Here is a 9,247-nt window from a genome sequence, read left to right as displayed (position 1 = left end):
TTAATTCCTCTTAGATTTAACCAACTTCTAGAAAATGTTTCTCTCTGCCGCTCCAATTCGTCAAACTGGCGTCCCGGCGTCCGTCACTCAACCTTCGAATCTCTCCGTCTTGGTCGTAGTAGTCAGAGCATAGCCTCTGGCTTCCTCGCTTCTGGGATTCCCTGAACTTCAAGAAAGACAGAGAGTTTGTGGAAATCACGGTTCTCTTTCTTGATGAAAAGGTAAGTTAATCTTCGATCTATAACACTTATTTAACATAATTGTTTTAATTTATTTCTTGATTCTTTGTTGAATAATATTATTTGCAAATTCCGTGATTCATAGGTTTACTCCCATCTGACGTGCTAATCATTACATGCCATCTTTGAAAGCTGGTTCCATTGTGAAAGTCGATCGTTTTGAGGTTTCTAGGTGCTCAAGCATGTACAAGATAACTGATCATACATTCCTCATTCGTTTAATCTCACTAACCATTATTGATGAAGTCATCACGGGTGCTCCTGAGATCAATCTTCAGTGAAGATTAGACTGTTCGACAATCTCCAAGTGATTGCGAACACAAACCTAGAACTCTCAGATATATTATCATATTGCATCTGGGTTTATATTATGTTTTGATATCATAACTGATATTTAAACTCATAGATGTGGTTGGGCAAATCCGTTCTATCCAGGGCTCTGGCCTCACCAAAAAAACAACTCGAGTCATTATCCGTCTCCTCATTTATCCGTAAGAAACAATCAACACATAATTCCCTTTATATTACTGTCTATATTGTGCTAACATCAATAATCAAAAATATTTCATACCCAAGATTTGTGGTCGTCTATTTATCTCTCTTACTTATCAATCTAATTTTACACAAATCTTTATTTTACTGTTTAAAAGAAACCACAATAACCCAAACAATCAAAACACCAAAAACTAGAATCCCAAAAAAGATGAATCATTCATGATCACCTCTCTTTTTGTCTAATCTTACAAATAAACTTCAAAACAAATATACCAAACCAATCAACTCAACTAAAACTCAACGACACATACATTGAGCCAATTAAACAAATATAAACTATACGGCCAAATATTTAACAATTTACAAAGTTACTTTCACAGATGCTTACGAAAAAGACGAAGACGACAACCAAGATCAGTAAAATTACCTAAACCAAAAAGCAGAGTAAGTTACAAACTCTGATAAATACAACTAACAATGATTTTTGTTTACATATTACCCATCAAATAAAAGAGAAACAAACACAGCCACACCAGGAGATACAAGAGACAATCCCAAAAGACACAAAGGCGGCAACAACATCTCCACCTGCTCACTCCTCTTGTCTTATAAAAATAGCTTACATGCTCTATGTCAACATGTCAACGTTATTGTCTTCTTATGAGAAATACATATATTTGTTTAAAACCCATTAAGACCCAAATACTAATTGTCACTCATTTTATAGTTATTTTTACAAGTCTTCATATATTTGTTTTAAAGGTCCGGTAAAAACAACAAGTTTAAAAGTAAAAAAAACATATAACCAACATAATAAAAAAAAAAAAAAATTATTACTTAATACACACAACTAAACTGGAGAAAAAATATCCAGAAACAAAAGGTACTTTCAAGAAACTTAATATAATTTATGTAATCTCAACAGTACAAGTAACAAATTAAAAAGACATACAAACAATAAGTCTCAGTGACACAGCAAGCAACAACACGAACTATATTAATCACATTACTAACACAATTTAGTCCTTCATGAGTGGAAAACAGTGCACACACAGAGTACATCATCACAACTCTAACCCTATAACAATAAAAAACTTAAAAAACAATGATCAACCCAAAACGCAAAATTCACAGCTACAATAACCCTAACAAATATTGAGATGAAACAAGAAATATGTCTATAACTTCGCGCTTGCGCGGAGGCAATACCCCTAGTTAAGGATAATAATTTTCCTCGAAACAATGGTTCTTTTAGACATTAATCATGCATACCATCGTTATTGGGTTCAGAAGTACAAGCTCGTTTTAGGCTGAATCATAAACAACGGATAAAAATCCTACCAAAAATAAAAAATAAACAACGGATAAAAAATTGTAATATGATTATTAGGCACTATGTATAGGATTAGTTTCTTGGTGGCACGCCGCCTAAACTGAGTTTTAAAACGCTGAGTCGCTGATTATAAAGGGCATGAGTGGTGTAACGGCAGCGGTTGGGTGCGATTACAAGCGTTTGCATGGTTGCGATTTAAAACGTTACTAAGAGATTTGTAGGACTGGTACAATGATTAGAAATTGGTGCGTTTGCGGGATACTTATAACCGACTAACTACTAAACGAATCAATGATTAAATAATAAATTAACAATATTTATATTTTATATTATTATAAAATATTTAAAATCATATTATTATAATAAATATAAAATTTATATTTATAAATATACTATTAATATTTTTTTAGGATTATACATAATATTTTGTTTTATAATTTTATAGTAATAATTAAAATATGATATATATATATATATATATATATTAGTATTAGGAAAAATGATTGCTGACTATACAAAGTATTTGCCATCACAAGGCTAACCATTCAAACAAAACTAATGTATACCTAGCCGCACGAAGTATATGTTATGAATGACAACATCCCTCAACTTTATGATGTTATTTAGTTACCATCCTTCAGCTATGTTATATGTCGATTCAATACTTTCGGTTTGGCTTTCTGAATCGTGCGGTCCAGTTACTTAGTTCTCGCTTATGTTGTCAAAAAAAAGTTACTAATTTTTAAATAATATTATAAAATTTTGATTTTTTTTGTTTTTTAAATTTTTAATGGTAAAACCCCTCAACTATGTTTATTTAATGTAGAAACCCCTAAATTAAAGATTTACCGGTAGTAATGGTAATTATGACCTGCTAGACTTTAATTCATTAAATAACGTTAGTTTGAGGGTTTTTACCCAAAACAAACTTAGTTGAGGGGCTTTAACGTTAAAAGAATGAAATTAAACTCGTGATGTTAACTACATAACATCATAAAGTTGAGGGATGTAGTCATGCATAATATATACTTCGTGTAGCTAAGTATACATTTGTTTAGTTTGCATGGTTAGCCATGTGATGGCCACTACTTCATGTAGTCAGCAATTATTTTTCCTTAATATTACTGTTATTTCAATTTTAAAATTAAATTGAATATTTTATTTTTATATTTATATAGCTTTTAGTAATAAAATATTTTTTTTACCCTCATGCTACCACAAATGCTATCTTGAACCAGTTTTTCAATTTAAGAGGTTTAGAACAGTTTGCAGCGGTTTAGAGTGTTTTCTGTGATTGTTTCAAAATGTCAACAATCACAAAAGCTGTGTTTGTGGGTGTTAACGGGAAATTCAGTCATGTGCAAAGTGTATGGATTGGTGTACTAGACATTTTTAGTATTTTAGTTAAGGTTTCCGATACAGTGTTAATTTTTTAGAATTTTAACTAGTGATATTAAATCTGGACCGGCTAGTGAACCGGAATTGTGTTGGATTATGTCGGGTTTGATTGGGTTCGATTGGTTTAAACTGAATTTAATAATATTTTGTAATAGTATCCATATTCTTACAAAGATAATATCAAATAAAATATTTCAATAACCACAATGTTTAGAAATTCTTTTTTTTTAAAACAAACTGTAAACATAATAAAAGTGATAAAATAATTTAATAGTTCAAATCATAAATCAATAAGAAAAAGCACATTTAAACTAAGTTTTGTGTTTGAATTTGGTGAAAGTTGACTTTTTGAATCATTTTCTTCCATTTCTAAGTACATTGCAAAAAAAAAATCTTAAACCACAAGTAAAAAAAAAAACAGATTTCACATGTAAACTAAGTTTTGCATTGCTCGTGGAATGAGAAGCAATAATAATCAAGTGCTTTGTTCTTTTATAAATTATACAAATTTTGCAAATGCATATGTTTCAATTATTAAAGTCTCATGAAATAATATTTAACAAAGTGAAAAGTAGACAAAACAATACCTTGACATGAAAATTTAAGTTTGTGAATCTTGTGAGTTGTAAATAACAGACGGCGATATTTTATCAACCGAATTTTTAACAGTTTAATATGAGTTTTAACCGGTTTAACTTTATTTAGGTTTTGGCATTAATCCAACCCGAATTGGTGTCCGGTTTGCGGTTAAACCCAGTTCATCTTTTTTGGAGCGTTTTTAATTTTCGTTGGATTCGTGCTATGGATAAGTGCCACTCGTTTTGTGGGTTCGTGCCCTTCGAGCGTCGTTGGTTTTGGGGGGGGTGTTGTTCATCGAATTGGAGTCTTGGCGGTTCGCACTAGTAAAAAAAAACCTACAGCCATGTTTTTTTCGTGGCTATGAACCAAATTTCGTAGCTATATGACGGATAAGCCACAAAATGCTACGAAAACAAAAACGTGAGTATACGATCGTTGTAAATTTCGGCCGTATCAAAATCGTAGAAAAGAAGCCACGATTTTATTATGAAAATTTTCTGAAATAGTCACGATTAAATTCGTACCAATTTTGCTACGAAACGGAACATGGCAAATTAGTGGGTATTTCAAAAAAAATTATTAAAAAAAAATTCAGAAAAAAAAACAAAATTAATTTTTGTTTTTAAATTATTATTATTATATATATTACACAAAATACACAAATACATCGTCATCTATACGGGTACAGAGGAATGTCACCGTCGGCTTCAGCACCTCCACCTCCGTAGCTTCCGTGCTTCACCACCATCTCCGTTGCGTTTCCTTCGTCACACCACCAGATCCGGCATGTCTGTTCCGTCACGATACCACCTCCAGCGCGTTTCCTCCGTCACGCCACCACCTCCGACGTGTCTGCTTCTTCTCAGATCTGTAAACTAAACAAAGAAAAACAATTAGAAATAGCTTAAGAGATGCAGAGAAAGAGATTAGAAGAGGAGTGAAACACCTTGCTTCTTCACAAACGATGAATAAAGAGGATGAAACACAGAGTCATGAAATCGGCTTTGTCTCTACGACAATGGCGACTAATGCTAACGACGGCATGTGTGAATGGAGGTAGAGTAGGGATAGACATGGAGATGAATGGAGATTGAGCAAATGATATAAGTTGAGATTGAGAAGAAGAGGAGAAAAAGAGTAGATGAGGAGCAGAAGATGGAGTACGTGAGGAGAAGAAAGAATAATCTTAGTCAAAAACAAAGAAAGAGGAGATGAGACGATGGAGCTTGTGAGGGGAGAAGGGAAGAAAAAGTTAAAACAAAACCAAATCAATCTGATCCGTTGGATCTAATATTATCAATGGTTAGGAACAGAAAACGGTGAACCACACTATTCCAAAATGAACCAATAAGAAATCAGCACTCTATTTCTTTAATAGTTTATTATTAGATTCCATAGTTTAGGATTATATTTATGTTTTTGTTGTATGTTTTGATTTCAATAGAATTGCAACTTAGATATATTAGAATTTGGGTTTGATAATTAAAAGTTTAAAGTTGAAAGTTTATATTAATGATTAAAGGTTTGGAGTTAAGAAAATAAGTAATGAGGTATATATTTATTGTATGAGTTTAAAATTTTAAAAGAATAAATTGAAAATATAAACTTGAAAAGTTCTAATAGAATTGGGGTTAGGTTTGGGTTAAGGGTAACACAACTTGATTTAATATAATTTATAAAGTTATTTAATTAGTATTGTTTTATGATATAAGGTTAATATTTTTTTATATAAGGTTAATTTGAAGTGTTAGGTTTAAGGTTTTGAGTAAATTTGAAAATAAGGTTTTAAAATTTTAGATTAGTAGTTTATGTTTAAGTTTTGGTGTTTGGATTTTATGATTTGGGTATAAGGTTTAGGGTTATAGTGTATGGTTTGGAAAATAGTGTTTGAAATATAAATTTAAGTTTTGGAATTAATTTTTTAAAAATATTAAATTTAATGTTTTGAGGTTATAGAATGAAAATTTTATGATTTTTTTGTTTAACTTTAAAAACATTAGATTTAATGTTTAGATTAGTTATTTAGGATATAAAGATTATACATAGAGTTTAGATTTAAAATTTAGGATTATATTTTAAAAAATATTGAATTTGAATTAAACTTTAAGATTTTAAGGTTATAGTATGAAAAGATTAGATTTTTAAGGTTTATTCTTAGAGTTTATGGGGTTAACAAATATTTAGGGTATAGGGTTTCATGTAGCCACAAATTTTTCGTGGCAAAATCGTGGCTATTCTGTAACACCAACGGAAAATTTCGTAGCAAAATCGTAACTATTCTGTATCCACGAATTATTTGTAGCAAAATCGTAGCTACTATGTTGCCACGTTTACATTCGTAGCAAAATTTGCTACGAAATTGATACTGTTTGCTACGAATAGCGTTTCGTAGCAAATTAGTGGCAAATTCGTGGTATTTTCGATTTTGCTACGAAATTTGTGTAGTAAATTCGTAGGTATGGCCATGATTTTTACTAGTGTCGTCTGTTGGAGCATCTTCGGTTTTCGCTGGATTCGTGCTAGGGATAAGCGTGGTTTTGTTGGGTTTGTGCCTTCGAGTGTTGTCGAAAATTAGGGTCCGTCTTAAAGTATTGTCGAAAGCCTATAATTCGTGTTTTTGGAGACTCTTAGTTTCTTAGCGCTTATACGTTTTTTGTTTCTTTCCTTTTAGATTTTATAGTTCAGATTTTTTTATTAGTCTGGATACAAATTAAACGGTTAAATTACTGATTGTTTTTGGTTCTATGTTTTTTTTTTTGGTAAAATTTTTGGTTCTATGTTTTTAACTGTTTTACCGTGGAACTAAGATTGGAAGTCTTACATATTGTTTTCACATTATGTAAACTTCAACATTCATTTTTTAATAATATTTACATTCTTAGCAAAAAAAAAAAAGTATCAAAAGTCATTTAGCGTTGAAAGCCAACTACTCCCTCCTGTCATTAGCACAAATTAAGCAGCCAAGAGAGCAGGCTTGGATCCATTGAAAAGTATTTTGTAATTTCAGTAGTGAATCTGATCATTTAATGTATGGGTTTTTAATTAAGCTGATCACTAAAACAAACTTATCTTCGAAATTTTCAAGAATTCAAGCACATTTATGGAGATGTACAAGCTTTTTCGACAATAAGAAAAATATATGTCAAAATTTTCTGACCGTAACGTATCTAATTAATACTAACAGGAAAGAGAGAGCAGAGGAACGTGGCAAACATAAACTAAGGGTCCAAATGGTGACCGCGGTTCGAACAATAAAAGCGGTGCGGAATTAAAGTGTGGTACGGTCCAACTGCGGTTCATACGGTTTGCAGAATAAGTGTGGTTTTGATAAAAAAAGTAGTGCGGTTTTGGTAAAAAAAAAATAGTGCGGTTTTAAATAAAATGTAGTGCGGTTTTGATAAAAAAAAAGATAAAATAAATATATTAATATTAAGACAAATAGAAATTATTATTTTTGTTTCATGATAATGTCATAGTAATTTTTAGTTTTGTCATTTAAATATTAAAATTTATTTGAAAAAAAAATTCAAGCTGTAAACGTCTATCACCTTCCATCTACAATTTTGTGACGAAAAAAAAAAAAAAGATTCAGTTTAATTATGAGTTCGGTTTGGGTTCAATTTAGTTTATTTGGATTTAAAAAGTTTTTTTTATCCAAAATCAATCCAAATTAATTTGGTTTTAGTTCGGTTTGGTTTGTGTTCGTTTTTTAACTGAGGCTTCTAGCTCTGGTGGTAAAGGGCTCACGGCTGTGAGTTCCGCCACCCGAGTTCGAATCCCGGCAACTTGAGAATTCACATGCGGAACCCGCCCGAGACCGAAGACCGTTTACGGTGATCCACATGGTGACTAGCGCATGTTAGGTCTTTGGTCGCTTCAGTCTCTAGTCTGGACCATTTCGGTAGAACACTCGGTTATCAAAAAAAAATAGCCGGTGTGTTTTATCATTAAAAGCATTTTTAAAGCATTTGGTTTAAGTTTGTTCAAAGCAAAAATAAATTGGTTTAAGATGTTCCAGAAAAAAAATTGGTTTCAGAAAAAAATAAAGAGTGACTTTTCATTAGAAGTTTAATTAAAATGAGAGCGATTTATAGTCGTATAGAGTTATTCATTAGATAGATGATGATGTTAAATTATTTAAAAACATTAAGGGGATGATTGGTTGAGGTTGTAGATACTCTGAACATCTAAAATTTAGTCTACAGCTATATATGTCAACCAATCGAGCTTTGCTTTCTTTAAAAAGTTCACAGCAAAAAAAATCTCTGCAAAATCAATATATGGCTGTGGAGAGCTTTATTTCCAGAACAAAAAATTAGTGTTTTACAAATCTACAGCAAAAAAAGCTACAGCAAATAAATCTACAGATTAAATTTTACAACAAAAAATATAAAGGTACATCACTTACCAATTATCCCCTAAGTTGAGCGCCGAATTTGAAATCCGCTAGGTAAATGGTGCTTGAACAAATATATACGTTTTTTAACCAAATGCATAGCTTTGAAAAACGCAAATACTCTTTTCTTGGTTTTCTAGAAAACCGCAAATAACAAAGCCAAATTTATGATTGGTGACTAAAAACGCATTAGAAAAAAATGCAGAAGAAAGGTTTTGAAAGGTGACCAAAAAACGAAAGAAAACACTGAATTCCTTATCATTTCCAAAAAAAATCACCATTCAGAACGAATAGTTTTTCCTTCGTGTTCCTCCCCGTTCTTTTTTTTTTGTAGAGAAATATAGAACAAAAGCGTTCCTTGTTAAATTTGATAAGAAACAAACATTCATTTTCATTTCTGCAATTTTATTCATATACGTTCCTTTCCTATTCGTTCTTCGTGTTCCCGAAAAGATCACCGGTCGGAGCCATTTATGTTAGCTGATTGGTAACATAAACATGGGCCCACCATAAAGTTACTGAAAAACGTCCCGCTTTAGAGAAAACGCAGTCACCATTCATTAGGCCTGAGACTTATTATCCGAGATCCGGATTCGATCCGAGATCCGCTCCGAAAATAGGATATCTGGAGTGCCCGGATCCGAATCCGGATAGTAAAATCTTGGATCCGTGCAAACCGAATCCAGATCCGGGTATCTTAATTTTTAGGTCCGGATATCCGGATCCGGATCCGTAGTTTTAAAATACATTAAATTTCTAAATTTTATTAATATTTATATTTGATATATTAATATTTATACATGAATT

The 9,247-nt window shown here is 31.7% G+C and overlaps 1 long non-coding RNA gene across 1 annotated transcript; it reads right to left on the bottom strand.

Annotated features, from left to right (window-relative positions):
* Positions 1-4,642: 4,642 nt before the first annotated feature.
* LOC125588597 lies at positions 4,643-5,558 on the bottom strand. The gene is made up of 2 exons (XR_007324712.1): positions 4,991-5,558; positions 4,643-4,919 (listed from the first exon to the last, which is right to left on the bottom strand). It is a non-coding gene; the product is annotated as an uncharacterized LOC125588597 (long non-coding RNA).
* Positions 5,559-9,247: the final 3,689 nt, after the last annotated feature.

This window comes from Brassica napus, chromosome C6, assembly GCF_020379485.1.
Source record: "Brassica napus cultivar Da-Ae chromosome C6, Da-Ae, whole genome shotgun sequence".
NCBI classification, from domain to species: domain Eukaryota; kingdom Viridiplantae; phylum Streptophyta; class Magnoliopsida; order Brassicales; family Brassicaceae; genus Brassica; species Brassica napus.
Note: the sequence above shows the minus strand (reverse complement) of the source record. Positions and strands in the feature narration are given on the sequence as shown.